Source organism: Lissotriton helveticus, chromosome 9, assembly GCF_964261635.1.
Source record: "Lissotriton helveticus chromosome 9, aLisHel1.1, whole genome shotgun sequence".
In the NCBI taxonomy this organism is placed as follows: domain Eukaryota; kingdom Metazoa; phylum Chordata; class Amphibia; order Caudata; family Salamandridae; genus Lissotriton; species Lissotriton helveticus.
In genome coordinates, this window is record NC_136070.1 from 1,221,341,132 (window position 1) to 1,221,357,536 (window position 16,405).

The 16,405-nt window shown below is 45.4% G+C and overlaps 1 protein-coding gene across 1 annotated transcript in view; it reads left to right on the forward strand.

The window, feature by feature from the left end:
• The window catches only part of RBSN (rabenosyn, RAB effector), a 131,399-nt gene that overhangs the window by 88,903 nt on the left and 26,091 nt on the right, over window positions 1–16,405 (forward strand). The window lies entirely within an intron of this gene.

Below are 16,405 nucleotides of genomic sequence, written 5' to 3' on the forward strand. Positions count from 1 at the left end.
ATGAGGAGACCCAATCCCACATAAAACTGCTGTCTAGTGGCAGCTTGTCAAGCTAGTGCCCATCTCATGAATTTGGACTTCGGAGGAATACTGAGAGACTGAAGGCCTGTCCTCCTGAACTGGGGCTTGACTGCAAAATCTGCCATCCGGAAAATAAGTTATAGAAGAGACGAAGGGGGTTAACGTGCTGAAAAGTGAGGTGTTACCAAGACTATGTACGCTTTGAAGAGACAACAAAAGGAGGGTGACAAGATACATTTTCTGCCCCTCAATCAATCCTCAGAAGGCATAAGAAATAGAGATGACAAGGTATATGGGGCAAATGTTCTTTTGCTTTCATGTGCTATTACTTGCCTTTTTGATAAGGTGCACCACAGATAGACAAGAATATCTCTACTTTGGACTATTCAATTTGATACACTGCAGGAAACAGTAAGGTCGCTAGAAGGCTGAGTTTCCCTCTAAGTAAAAACACCTAGGCAACCTCAGTCACCAGAAACAAACTCAAAGAGCAGTCTGGGAGATACAAAAGGAAGTGCCGAGGGCCAATGCTTGCATATCTTAATATCAATCATAAAGATATTGTGCGGGGGAAAAAAATCCTAGCAAAAGTATTGACTACAAAAATATGAACATTTATTGTGTAAAGTGTAACTGACCATAGTATCAACAGCACAAATAGTGACATAAAAATATTATTTAAACAACAATATCATGGTACAAAATACTGAAAACAGTATATTATATTCCAGAGAAGACTTGAGATGTTATCAAAATACTGAAAACTTGTGGGACTTGTAGTCTTGGTTCATATGAACGTAAATATCTTCAGTAACAGACTTCAAAAAGTATCTAACTAAAGAAAGGCCCAAAAAGAAAATCTCAAACACCTAATAAAGAATATATTTTAACATAACACTTAAAATAAAAAATAATTAATATTTATTCATTTAAAAGTGACATCTAATTAAATATAAAAAATATATGAAATCATTACCTAATCAGTAAAAGGCAAACCGTTAAATAAGAAGACCTTACTTAATAATTAAAAGCTATATATAGTACTAACCCCAAGCACTACATATTCGGCCCAAACCTAATCAATGAGATAAGGTACACTGCAGAAACCATTACTAGGAAAGAGAAAGAACAACTGCCCACCACATTGCAGTAATTAGTTTTCAAAACCATTACTTAAATAAAGTAAAAGTGACATTGAGAAACCTCCAAACATTTAAAAATATATCACTAAACTCATTCTACAAAAAGTACCACTGACATATATTTGAGGGGGGATTATGCAGTATGTTGGAACTGGGGTAGCCTGGCCTAGGGCAAGACATATACTTCAGAGGCACAGTGTTAAGGTTGCAGTCCACCCAAGAATAAAACCACGCAATAGCACACAAAAGAAAACGCTACACCAAAAATGTAGGAAAATAAGTACTGCTTTATAAAAATAATATACTCTGTTCTCTTATACGTTTAGCATTTACAGTTCAGTACTTTACAATAAATCAAGTGAAGAGCAATCCACTAGAGTTTTGGGAGAGAAAACTATCATACAATATAAGCACAAGAAGATATTATTGAGTTCATAGTAAACTATTCAGCATTAACTTTCATTACATTTGGATATCATGTACGTCAGTAGTGCCACCTCCAAGAATGTGAACCTGCTTCAAGAGCTATTGTCAAAAGAACATGGCATCAGACACCAACCTTAATTAACTTTGGCTTCTATAACTACTGTTATCTAGTTTCTTCACTTATCCCCCTCTGTAATGAAAGCAACCATCATAACCAACAATATTACTCAGGTCTCACTTATCCCCCTCTGTAATGAAAGCAACCATCATAACCAACAATATTACTCAGTTCATTAATCTGGCAACTTTATCCTGCCTCAATAACCAATGAGGCTTTCTTGTATAATGTTTAAGTACTTTGGGAGAGTTCCCCCAGTCTCAATACCACAGTATAGTTAAACCTGTCCCTGGATTCACACTATGGACTTGTTTGTGGTATGTTAGCTGTGGGACCTTCCTTTCTCGTGATCCAATCTCTACTACCCCAGATCCCCACCTTACTTGTGGTACAGCGGGAGAAACTGGAGCTCACTGCTGATGTTCCTTCAGTCAGCGTCGCCTCCTCACCAGCCTGGTTGCGCAGCAATACACATATGCGCTATTGGGAGGTCGCGCTGATCCGCTCCCGCTGTTAGGAGCTCATCAGTGATGTTCTTTCTGAAAGGGGAGGCTCTGAGGGTTTTAGGCTCTTCAGAAGGGGAGAGGGCCGCTTGGGTGTCAAAGATCTCCCTTCCCGCTCGCGCCTGCTTCACCATATGGCGCTCGAGCAGGGGGGAGAGAAGCTCCTCTGTGCAACTACCGCCGAGGGACTCCCGGCGTCTCTCCTCACACTGGAAGGGGTCGCGCTGATCCTCCAGTCATGCGCGGCGCTCTCCTCACTCCGGAAGGGGTCGCGCTAATCCTCCCGTCATGCGCGACGCTCTCCTCACTCTGGAAGGGGACGCACTGTTCACTGGGGCATGCGCGACGCTTCCCTCGCTCCCGCCTTCACTAATCCAGCTCCGCCTCACGGAGCCTAACAGCGCCACTGGGCATGCGCGAAAGATAGGTGTCTCACCTCTTGAGACCGCGCTGATCGTCTGACGCTGCTCTTCCACTGGGCAATTGATAAAGGCTTCCCCAAGTCCGCTCCTCACCTCAGGGCACTTGAATTCAGCTCACAACGGCGCCGCTCGCCCTGTACCGAATTGGGGGTTTAGAAGGGCGGAACAGCCCGTTTTCTCCTGGCTTCTGCTCTCCTCAATGGCGCTCCACCACAGCAGGTGAGAGATGACGCTCCAGGGAATTATGCTCAAGGGGACAGTCCAACTCAATTACCAGTCTCTGGGCAGAGGACTGCGCTCCGCAGCGCTGCAGTCTCCTTCTCCTATGGGCTTCCCCACTATTAGTTAGAAAGGGGGCAAGCTAGGCGCCCAGGGTCTCCAGCAACTTCTCACAGCGGGGCCAAGACAAGTAACCAACAGGGGAATAGTGGGTTAAACCAGTAAGGCAGCTTCCCAGTTCAGGAGGTCCACCCCAAGTCTAACCTCTTCCCACCCTCAGCTACCACCTGTCCTCCAGCTGACTTCCACAGGTAGACAAAATGGCTGCCCCGCATTCCGCCTTTTATAGGCTGTCCTTCAATGGTCCAGCATGGACCAGAAGGTTCTGGAATGCCCTATGTTAAGCTATGGCCAAGTTCTAGGTGCGACAGTTGGGGCAGTTGGTGGCCACCATTTTAGGTGGTGCCAACTTTCCTGTCAGAACAGGCCTCTGGGCCTGAGGTAAAAGATTATGGGGGGAAAAAGAACACCTATCCCCTTGACCAACACCTAAAAAAGTAGTAGACACAAAAAATAGTAAGGGTATGAGGGGCAAAAAGGGGACAAAATAAATAATAATGAGGAGGGACTGCGCAAAAAAATCCAGACAGGTCTAACACGCGTCCCCCCCAGCTGAAAGTGGGGAGAACTACCCAACCCCTTGGGAGTCCTCTTCACTAAGGCGGAAATACCTGGAGAGACCGTCTGCATTGGCGTGGTCCACTCCAGGCCGATGTTCCACCCGGAAGTCCATTCCCTGTAGGGAGATGGACCACCTCAACAGCTTGGGATTTTCCCCCTTCATTTGCATCAGCCAACGAAGGGGGCGGTGGTCAGTCTGAACCAGGAAGTGCGAGCCAAAGAGGTATGGCCGCAGCTTCTTCAGAGCCCACACCACCGCAAAAGCTTCCCTCTCAATTGCACTCCACTTCTGTTCCCGGGGAAGCAGTCTCCTGGATAGGAAGACTACAGGCTGATCCAGGCCCTCTTCATTTAGTTGCGATAACACTGCCCCAATGCCATGTTCAGATGCATCTGTTTGAACAATGAACTCCTTGGAGAAATCGGGAGCCTTCAGGACCGGTGCTTCACACATTGCCTGCTTCAACTTTTCAAAGGCTTGCTGACAAGCCTTTGTCCACACTACCCGTCGAGGTTGTTTCCTTGAGGTGAGCTCTGTGAGGGGCGCTACAATAGTGCCATACCCCTTCACAAAGCGACGGTAGTAACCTGTGAGGCCCAGGAAAGCTCGGACCTCAGTCTGTGTCTTGGGGGGTTCCCAGGCCAGGATTGCCTCAATCTTCGCCGGCAGGGGCTGCACTGACCCCCTACCCACCAAGTGTCCAAGGTACACAACCGACCCCTGACCAATCTGGCATTTGCTGGCTTTGATGGTCAATCCAGCTTGTTTCAGCGCCTGGAGAACTGCTTGCAAATGTTGCAAGTGGTCCTCCCAACTGCTACTGAAGACAGCAATGTCATCCAGGTAAGCAGCCGAGAAACCCTCCATTCCAGAGAGGACCTGGTTCACCAGTCGCTGAAATGTGGCAGGGGCGTTCTTGAGCCCAAAGGGCATCACACAGAACTGGAAGTGTCCCTCGGGCGTGGAGAAGGCTGATCTTTCCCTTGCTCCATCTGTCAAGGAGATCTGCCAGTACCCTGAAGTGAGGTCAAAGGTACTGAGGTATTGGGCAGCTCCTAGCCGGTCAATTAACTCATCCGCCCTGGGGATGGGATGAGCATCAGTTTTGGTAACTGAGTTCAGTCCTCGGTAATCCACACAGAACCTCAGTTCTGGTGTGGTGCCCGGTGGGGCGGCTTTTGGGACTAACACCACCGGACTGGACCAAGGGCTGCTGGACGGTTCTATCACTCCTAGCTCCAACATCTTGGCAACTTCGCCATGGATGCTAGCCTTCACCTTGTCCGACAGCCTATAGGTCTTGGATTTCACTGGAGGGCTGTCTCCTGTGTCCACATCATGGGTACACAGGTGGGTTCTTCCCGGGACAAGGGAAAACAGTGAAGAGTACTGCCCCAATACCCGTCGGCAATCCTCTCGTTGCTCAGGAGTGAGAGACGGGGAGAGAATTACTCCCTCCACCGACCCGTCCTTCTCTTGACATGAAAAGAGGTCTGGGAGAGGCTCGCTTTCTGCTTCCTCAGCACCATCAGTCCCCAACATCAGGATGACCTCTGGCCTCTCATGGTGGGGTTTGAGGCGATTGGCATGCAGCACCCGTAGGGGCTGCCGCGGGGTCTTAAGATCCACCAAGTAAGTGGCCTTACCCTTTTTCTCCAACACCTCAAATGGGCCTGTCCAACGATCCTGAAGGGCACTTAGCTCTCCAGGTTCCATCACCCAAACCTTCTGGCCAGGCTCCAACTCCACCGGGTGAGCATTTTGGTCGTACCATTCCTTCATGACTGCCTGACTGGCCTCTAAGTTGTCAGCAGCCTGCTTCCACAACTTGGCCATCTGGCTTCTGAAGGCCAACATGTAGCTCACCACATCCTGGGGAGGTTTTCTGGGAGACTCCTCCCATCCTTCCTTCACCAGGCTGAGAGGCCCACGCACCGGGTGCCCATACAACAATTCGAATGGGCTGAAGCCCACTCCTTTCTGTGGCACCTCTCTGTAGGAGAACAGCAAGCAAGGTAGGAGGACGTCCCACTTCCTCCGTAAGCTCTCTGGCAGACTTCTTATCATGCCCTTCAGGGTCTTATTAAATCTCTCAACCAGTCCATTGGACTGGGGGTGATAAGGAGTGGTGAACCGGTAGGTCACCCCACACTCCTTCCACATGGTCCACATGTAAGCGGACAGGAAGTTAGTCCCCCTGTCAGACACAACCTCCTTCGGGAATCCTACCCTAGTAAAGATTCCCATCAGGGCCCTAGCTACCACAGGTGCAGTAACAGTCCTCAGAGGGATGGCCTCTGGGTACCGTGTGGCATGATCCACCAGAACCAGGATGAACCTGTGACCAGCTGTTGTTGGTGGATCCAATGGCCCTACAATGTCGATGCCCACCCTTTCAAAGGGGGTGCTAACGACAGGAAGTGGTTCCAGAGGAGCCTTTAGCTTCACCCCTGTTTTCCCACTGGCCTGGCAGGATTCACATGTCCTACAGTATGTGTTGGACGCCACTTTCATCTGAGGCCAGTAAAAGTGGAGGACAAGCCGTGCAAAGGTCTTGTCCTGGCCTAAGTGTCCTGCCAGTGGTATCGCATGAGCCAATTCCAGCAGAAAGGCTCGGTATTGCTGCGGGACCACCAAGGCCCTTGATGAGCCAGGTAGAGGTACTTTGGGTTCACTGTAGAGGAGGCCACCCTCCCAGTAAATATGGTGGTGTCCCGTAGCATCACCTGCTGCCTGGGCTTCAGCCTGACGCCTCAGTCCCTCAAGGGTAGGGCACTCCCTCTGCCCCTTACAGAATTCTTCTCTGGTAGGACCTCCCTCCACGTGCCATTCAGCAGGGATGGGTAAGTCCTCCAGAGAGTCTACTCCCCCCTCCACGGACTCCTGGCCTACCACCGCAGGTGACCGATCTGTCACATGGGGCGTGGAAGCCGGAGCAGGCTGTCCCTGTCTCCGTTTCTGACCCTTTTTGGCAGCGGGTTGGGCCATTGTTCCAGGCTCCAACCCAGGCGAACTCCCTCTCCGGGCAGTCGCAGACCGTGTGCTTACACAGGCCCAGTCAGGTGTACCCAGCATCGCAGAATGCGTCCGGTATTCCACCTCTCTCCAAGTGTTGTGCTCCATGTCATTCCCCAACAGACAATCAACTGGCACGGCAGGGCTTACGGCAACTCGAAGTGAACCTGCAACCCCTTCCAACTCAAAGGGAACCTCAGCCACTGGATAGTGGCCCATTCTGCCGTCAGCCATCGCCGCGGGGTGGAGTACATTAGGAACAACCTGCTCTGGAGACACCAGTTGACTTCTCACCATAGTCATACTGGCTCCTGTATCTCTCAAAGCCTCCCCTCTTTGGCCATTGATGGTAACCCATTGCCCATACTTTGTAGTATTTGGGGGCACCTGGATCTTTGGCACCATCTCCCGCTCTCCCAGGGACACTAAGGTGACACCCGCCCACTCACCCCCCTTATCTAAGGGCAACTCCTCCCCGAGCGCTACACTAGCTACTCCCGGTGACTTTCCTCCGGTGGGAGGGGGTGGTCTCTTTGGGCATCTGACATCTCCCTTATAATGTCCAACACCACCGCATTCAAAACAGTGGAGAACCCTTGGCTGCTGGCTTTGGCCAGGATTAGGGTTTCTGGGCGGGTTTGCCCTAGGGGTAAAACCTGCTCCCTTACCTTGGAAATTATTTTGGGGACCTTTGGAGAACTCCTTCTTTTTATCTCCTCCCTCTTTCTTCTGGGGGGTGCCCTGTCCGGCTTTTTGAGAATCCCCTCCAGTCCCCTTGGAGGACACCCGGGTACTTGCCCAAGTGTCCGCCTCCTCTGCAAGCTTCCGGGGATCGGTCAGCTTGCTGTCCACCAGGTGTTGGCGCAACTCGGGAAAACATTTCTCGAGGAGGTGTTCTTTCAAAAATAGATTGTACAGCCCCTCATAGTCTTTTACCTCGCTGCCCTTAACCCAACCCTCCAAAGCTTTCTTGGCGTAGTCTAAAAAGTCTACCCAATTCTGGTTACTCATTTTGTGACTTCCCCTGAATTTTTGTCTGTACCTTTCAGGGGTAAGTCCAAACTTTTTCACCAGTGCCACCTTCATGGCAGGGTAGTGGGTTTGCTCATCCTGCTCCAGAGCCAACAAAGTGTCTCTGCCAGCAGGTGGCATGTATTTGTACAGCCCACCTCCCCAGTGAGTTTCTAGGATCCCGTGAGCCCTTAAAGAAACTTCGTAGGCGGCCAACCATTTGGCAATGTCATCACCTGGGGTGTAACTAGCGATGACATCTTTAGGTAAATAGGGTCTGGATTCCCTGGTGTCCACTTTCTTTTCGCTGCCACCATTGTCTGGATTGGGAGACCTACGGTTGAGAGCTTGTAAGTCCATCTCCTTGATGGTTCGCTCATGAGCTAACCTCCTTTCCTCCCTCTCCATATCCATCCTAGCTAATTCCAGCTTCATTCTCCTCTCCTCCCTCCTATCTTCTAGCTCGGCTTCAGTTAAACCCTTCTCCGAGACGCTGCTGCCCACCCTGGGAGGTGACCTGGTACCTGTCGGTAGATTCCCCCCTCCCGCTTGGTACAGCATGGCAGTCTCAATGACAGTGTCCCTGTCACTCCCTTCTGATTCTGGTACCTCCCCGGAATGAGCCTCCACCCATGCCCGTATGCTTGTCAGCAGCTCGCCTTTCCTGGCACCCTTTTTAAAAAACACATTTTGCTGCTGACACCAGTCCTTTAGTTGGGTCACAGTATAGTTATCCAGCTCTTCCACATTTATCTCCATTTTTACTAGAGTATAAACTTTTCACACAGGAAGTAACCAAAAGTGTCCTGGGGTCAACCTCCACCCACCACCAGAAATAAATTTAGAAAAAACAAAATTTAAATTAGGAGGGCCGCAAGGAGAAAACTCCTGGTGTAGGTTAGTGTATTGCGTTGAATTACTAGTGAGTAGCTGCAACCAAGTCAGTGATCCCACTGCTAGGCACCAAATGTTGGAACTGGGGTAGCCTGGCCTAGGGCAAGACATATACTTCAGAGGCACAGTGTTAAGGTTGCAGTCCACCCAAGAATAAAACCACGCAATAGCACACAAAAGAAAACGCTACACCAAAAATGTAGGAAAATAAGTACTGCTTTATAAAAATAATATACTCTGTTCTCTTATACGTTTAGCATTTACAGTTCAGTACTTTACAATAAATCAAGTGAAGAGCAATCCACTAGAGTTTTGGGAGAGAAAACTATCATACAATATAAGCACAAGAAGATATTATTGAGTTCATAGTAAACTATTCAGCATTAACTTTCATTACATTTGGATATCATGTACGTCAGTAGTGCCACCTCCAAGAATGTGAACCTGCTTCAAGAGCTATTGTCAAAAGAACATGGCATCAGACACCAACCTTAATTAACTTTGGCTTCTATAACTACTGTTATCTAGTTTCTTCACTTATCCCCCTCTGTAATGAAAGCAACCATCATAACCAACAATATTACTCAGGTCTCACTTATCCCCCTCTGTAATGAAAGCAACCATCATAACCAACAATATTACTCAGTTCATTAATCTGGCAACTTTATCCTGCCTCAATAACCAATGAGGCTTTCTTGTATAATGTTTAAGTACTTTGGGAGAGTTCCCCCAGTCTCAATACCACAGTATAGTTAAACCTGTCCCTGGATTCACACTATGGACTTGTTTGTGGTATGTTAGCTGTGGGACCTTCCTTTCTCGTGATCCAATCTCTACTACCCCAGATCCCCACCTTACTTGTGGTACAGCGGGAGAAACTGGAGCTCACTGCTGATGTTCCTTCAGTCAGCGTCGCCTCCTCACCAGCCTGGTTGCGCAGCAATACACATATGCGCTATTGGGAGGTCGCGCTGATCCGCTCCCGCTGTTAGGAGCTCATCAGTGATGTTCTTTCTGAAAGGGGAGGCTCTGAGGGTTTTAGGCTCTTCAGAAGGGGAGAGGGCCGCTTGGGTGTCAAAGATCTCCCTTCCCGCTCGCGCCCGCTTCACCATATGGCGCTCGAGCAGGGGGGAGAGAAGCTCCTCTGTGCAACTACCGCCGAGGGACTCCCAGCGTCTCTCCTCACACTGGAAGGGGTCGCGCTGATCCTCCAGTCATGCGCGGCGCTCTCCTCACTCCGGAAGGGGTCGCGCTAATCCTCCGGTCATGCGCGACGCTCTCCTCACTCTGGAAGGGGACGGACTGTTCACTGGGGCATGCGCGACGCTTCCCTCGCTCCCGCCTTCACTAATCCAGCTCCGCCTCACGGAGCCTAACAGCGCCACTGGGCATGCGCGAAAGATAGGTGTCTCACCTCTTGAGACCGCGCTGATCGTCTGACGCTGCTCTTCCACTGGGCAATTGATAAAGGCTTCCCCAAGTCCGCTCCTCACCTCAGGGCACTTGAATTCAGCTCACAACGGCGCCGCTCGCCCTGTACCGAATTGGGGGTTTAGAAGGGCGGAACAGCCCGTTTTCTCCTGGCTTCTGCTCTCCTCAATGGCGCTCCACCACAGCAGGTGAGAGATGACGCTCCAGGGAATTATGCTCAAGGGGACAGTCCAACTCAATTACCAGTCTCTGGGCAGAGGACTGCGCTCCGCAGCGCTGCAGTCTCCTTCTCCTATGGGCTTCCCCACTATTAGTTAGAAAGGGGGCAAGCTAGGCGCCCAGGGTCTCCAGCAACTTCTCACAGCGGGGCCAAGACAAGTAACCAACAGGGGAATAGTGGGTTAAACCAGTAAGGCAGCTTCCCAGTTCAGGAGGTCCACCCCAAGTCTAACCTCTTCCCACCCTCAGCTACCACCTGTCCTCCAGCTGACTTCCACAGGTAGACAAAATGGCTGCCCCGCATTCCGCCTTTTATAGGCTGTCCTTCAATGGTCCAGCATGGACCAGAAGGTTCTGGAATGCCCTATGTTAAGCTATGGCCAAGTTCTAGGTGCGACAGTTGGGGCAGTTGGTGGCCACCATTTTAGGTGGTGCCAACTTTCCTGTCAGAACAGGCCTCTGGGCCTGAGGTAAAAGATTATGGGGGGAAAAAGAACACCTATCCCCTTGACCAACACCTAAAAAAGTAGTAGACACAAAAAATAGTAAGGGTATGAGGGGCAAAAAGGGGACAAAATAAATAATAATGAGGAGGGACTGCGCAAAAAAATCCAGACAGGTCTAACACAGTATAAAAAAGAAAACGTGGTGCAGAGAGAAACAAAACACATGCACTCACATGGAATGCCAATACCCAAAGAAATCAGTAGTTCCCTGAATGTGAACAGTGGAAGTCGTTCAATCAAAAGGATAGTAGAGAAGCTATGCTTTGGGTAGAGTAACAAACAAAAGAAGAGGAAAGAAAGCCATTGAATAAGAAGCAAGCAAATTAAAGTGCCAATAAAGTCAAATAATGGTAAGCAGTGAGCTGGCACAAAGCCCACTATAAAGTTTTGGAATGCTCCACAAGAGATCTTTGTTGCTCACCTTTGTTGTCTCGCTGTAGATAGTTAAAAGCTGTCTCTAGATGAGACCTAAACATGTCTATAAATGAACCTTGATACATCACCTCAGATAAAGGTATACAACTATTAACCTATCTGGGTGGCACATATTGACAGGATAATAACATTAATAAAAGAACTCACTTACATATATAAATATTTTTTATAGCAGTGCTATGGAAGAGCAACTATACTTAATGGCAGTCATTATCTTTGTGAGGCAGAAATTGAAGTGAGGCGGGTATAGTGGGTGATATAAAAGCAATAGCATCCACCTGTACTTTACCTAAACCTTAACAACCAGTAACTTCTCTAACCAACTCCAGTCCCACAAACATTGAGCAAAGTGCATACATTTTGAAGGTCTGTTATACCATTATAACTGAATCTTCAAAAAAAAATCCTAGGGGTTTCATTTACTATTCTAAGTGAAAACCCAAAACCCTTGGTCAATAAGGAATGCTAAAACCCCAATGCAACCAAAAACATTTGAAAAAACAATTAACATAATAGGTAATTATTTAAAAATATCACCTACACCTGTAAATAGGTGAACCTCAATAAAATTAAAATGGAAAATATAAACACAATCCACCCACTCCTTTGTATAACCCCAAACGCAGAAAACAGTTAAACAGATTCTAAAATGTTCAAGCACTACCTACCAAGAATGCAAGTTAGCCAACACACCCGTAACAAATAAGGATACAAATTAACTATATAAAATGATCCCTCCTATACACAAAATAGGAGCCCAACATTTACAGTAGCAGCCCACACATGAAAACAAACTCAAGTCCCTAATAGAATTCACAGATGCAAAAAGGAAAGGAAATAACTCCCTAAAATACTTTACATAACCGTAGACATGTTTTTCATACAACACAGAGTGTGAGGAAACCAGTTGTCGATAGGATGAAAGACTGCAACCTCAAGTAGTCTGTCAAGCATGGATTTTTTCCTGAAAAGCAACACTGATCCTTACAACATTATAAAAATACATATCAACATTCCACTGGAAACGTTCAAGCCAGCATTCTCCTTCAACCTGTGCTCCTTTTGGCCCCAGGTTTTTTAGATATAGCCCAAGAAACTATTTTGACACATGCAACAGTAAAATATGCCACACCAAGGTTTTTAAAGAAATATAAACCCCACACAAATCCAGATTTTTTTTAAAGGTGACCCAACACTAGACTATATAATCGTCACTTCTGTCAGGTGTAGGAATGCATCGGCCACTGAATTTTGGAGGCCAAGAAAGTGTGTGGTAGCTGCAGGCACCTTATAAATGCCCACACAACGGCTCTCTTGAGTATTTACCAGAGGGCAAATAATGGACTGCATGAGAAATTTGAAGATGATTTAATGAAGCATCGTCAACATGATTTTTAGAACAGTAAAGTTAAAGTGCACTTTTTCCAAACCAAATTATCGGTGCGGCAGTGGACTTAGTCTATCTGGCCTCCACCTTTTACTGTCATGGAGAGGCCATTAGAAGGTCTTGGTTTTGCTGAACCTCTTTAAAACAATCAAAAAGTAGTTAATTCCCTAATCTGTGGCACATTGTTGTTTGTTATGCAGCCAAAAAAGTTCACAAAATGAAGATGAGAGCTTATGTGCAGTAGGCCTAAAAAAAAGAAAAATTGGCGGTTCAGTCCACTCGATGGCTTCATCACACCAACAGTCAATACCAAAAGGCAAATGTGTTCTAAAACCATTACACTGCAATCTTCAACACCTATACTGCTAAGATATTCATTGGGGAGACAGTAACAACCAGCGCACCAACATTTTGCCTTCCCCCATTTCTTATGCACTTTGGTGTGGGAAGCGATGTCTCGTCATCTGTGAGAGTGGCCTTTAGTCAAGGAGGAGGAACGGGTACTAAGTATTGTTTGTCAGGCATACTACCATCACTTCAAAGAGACACCTCCAAAACCTAGAAATGCACATCAGCAAAAGGTGTTAGGAGAAGAAATTACCCCACTTCTGTTGAAAAAATCCCATAAAGAAAGAACCACACAAACAAAAAGGTCAAGGCATATTCAAGGTATTTCTTGATTTAAAAATAAAAAAATAAAACTTCTGAGACCAGAATTCAGGCACATTTTGGAATTATTTCTACTAAACAAATACATCAAAAAGAAAGATTTCACATGCTGGCTTTACATCTAATTGTTCCTTTGTCTCTCATCTATAACAGAACGCCTAGATGCGTCTGATAGGCCTAAAAGATGTGGATTTATCACAATATGGAAGTATACATCATAGAAAATGTCTGAGATTTCTGGTGGACCAACAACATTACCAGTTAAAAGTCCTCCCATTTGGTTTAAAAACAGTACCACAAACATTCTTAAAATGCATGACGGAAGTTGCTGAGGTAACAAGGAATATATATTTACCCATATCTAGACTTTTGACATCTCAAAGAGCAAACTTGCAAGCTGTTAAGTTATTTAGGCCTCATAAATGATCCGAATTCTCAATTGCTTCCATTTCAAAGGCTGACCTATTTTGCGGCAAATCCTGGTAAAATAAAGCGAAAAGCATATCCTTCATAGGGGAGAGTATTATCAATCTGGAGGAAATACAATACTCTATTAAACTCCACAAGTCTGACAGCAATAGGTATAACATTGCTACTGGGGTCTATTGCCTCTTGTATGTACATTGCCTGGATTGCAAGATTATATATGAGACATTTGAAACAATGCCTAGAACACCAGTGGCGTCAGAGGTACAAAAAAATGGGAGGATCATCTGTCTTGTTAAACAGCAGTGAGACACTCACTAAAATGGTGGTGTGCCAGGAACGTTCTACTACAAGTGGTTCCTTTCTAAAAAAGGAGAGAATACTGAAATCAATTGTCGCAGATGCCTCTCTCTTAGGATGGGGAGCTCATCTAGATTGTCTGACTATTCAACGTCGATGGTCGAAAAAGGATTAAACTTATTACATAAATCCTTTGGATATGAGAACAATTCATTTAGTTCTCAAGGTGTTCTTTTCATCCTTGAAACCCAACCCCACAATCGGAAGCGGACAATTTATAACCAGCATGTGTTATATCAACAAGCAGGTAGGATCTAAATCGAGACACAATCATTGGATACACAGAGAATCTGGCATTCGGTATTACCGAGAAAGATCTCTATCACAGCAGTAGAGCTACATGGCTTAATAAACTTTCGAGAGCATTTTCTAAGAAGGCCTTACAAAGAAAACTATGAGTAGTGAGTGTTTGGATGAATAAGTTATCTGCAACATTTTTAACGAATGGGGTACGTCATCTAGAGGCTTTTTATCCATATCATCAGAACACCGGTAGAAAGCTGATGCCTTTTCTGTATGCTTTTCTTACTCTCCATCATTATTTCCAGTTATACAGGAACTCTCCATATTGCCAGGGAAGATGATCCTTATAGCGCCAGAATGGGCATGACAGTGGTGGTTTACCAACATCCTGCCAATGTCAGTTGCACCACAGAATTGGCTTGCACATTCCAGCCCAATCTGTTTTTGAGAATTCAGGACCAGATTTTACATCCAAACTTGACATAGTTGGCTGCATGGATCCTGAATTCGAGCAGTACATGCATCTAGGATTACCACCTGCCTGCACACACAGTTTAAAAGAAGCCAAGTGTCCTTCTACTAGACGTTTATATTCAATGAAATGGAAGCGTATTTGCCTACGGTGCCAAAACAATGGCTCAAGCTCCTATTACATGGCAAGAAGTTGTTCTTCCATATCTATTGCACTTGTTTAAATGAAACTTACGATAAAAGTTCATCTAGCCGACATACAGAAGATCCCCTTTGCGTAATTCTTTCTTCAGTAAAATATTTTTCTAGAAGATCTAAACAGTTTCCTCCAATCAAAAGACCTTCCTTTGAACTTTATTTGGTGTTAACAACGTTATTGGGTCCCCCTTTTTAACCCATTCATAAAGCTACTTTACAACATCTTTCTTGGAAAGCAGCTTTTTTAATCGCTATTACCTCTGCTAGAAGGGTTCGCTAAATATAAACACTCTCTTTGATAGAAATCTTATACTATGTTCCATCGTAATAGGGTAGTTTTGACAACAAATCCCTCTTTCTTTCCTAAGGCAGTGTCCGATTTTCATATTAATCAGACTATCACCTTACCGACTTTTTTCCCCAAAAGCTTCCAGTCCAGCTGACCATAGACATCAAAAGGGTTCTAAAATGTTATCTCCATGAAACAAAGGCGATACCTAAATCTAATCAGCTGTTCGCTAACTGGTCACAGGAGAAAAGGAGAGTCCACCCTAAACAATATATGGCTGGATAAATCTTATATGCATCACTACTGGCTATCAACCAGCACACTATCGCAATTCTTTTTATCATACTATGTATGTATTTATATAAATAATATGACATAATAGTTAGTGTTTTCTTATTCTCACTCATTTATATATTTATTTATTTAAGGAAGTGTTATTTATCACAGTATTTCATTATTTACTTCAGTCCAACAGCCGCTTGGGAATTATTGAAACTTGGTACTCAATTCTAAAGTTTGACTATCAGTGAAGATGCCACAATGCAAAAGAAAAGGTTATTTACTTGTAGTCCGTGTTCTGCATCCTAGGAAACTTCATTGAAGTTATAAACAAACCACCCACCTACTCAGCTCTTTTAGGACGGGCATTGGGAAGTTAGATATGCTGCTATTTCCATTGAAAAAGAACTGCATGGGTGAAGCAAACTGTCAGTACAAAGTATTATGGATAAATGGACCTTCTGGAGTTCTTTAAGGCACATAACTATTTTCAAACTATTTCACATTAGAAATCTATAAAGTACATTTTTTTGCTACACTTTTCCACATCGATGTTGAAATGTTCACATATCTATGATGCAGTGCTCTTGGTCCACACAGACAGAGGGAGATCATTCAAATGTTTATGACTTCAACGAAGATTCCTACAATGCAGAACTAGAACTACAACTAAGTAACATTTTCTTCTCAGAGTAACATTACCCCAATACAACTCACAACCCCTTAAAACGCATAATAACTTAGTAGAAAAATTATGCAAATCAAAATTAGAAATTACATTATAATAAACAAAAACATCAAATAATTATTTCAAGTTTACAAAAAGTAGTTATAAACATACGCATTATGTAATATTAACTACAGCAGTGTTTTGCCCTCTATTTTGACACCGTTATTTAATATTTGTCAATATAGGTAAAAAACAAAATACCCATAATGTTATGACTCACCATTTTTGCCATCCCACTATTTGGACCACAGTATTGTCACACTACGATATTAAAATATGTTCTATTTATGCACCACACCCCTGTAGCAC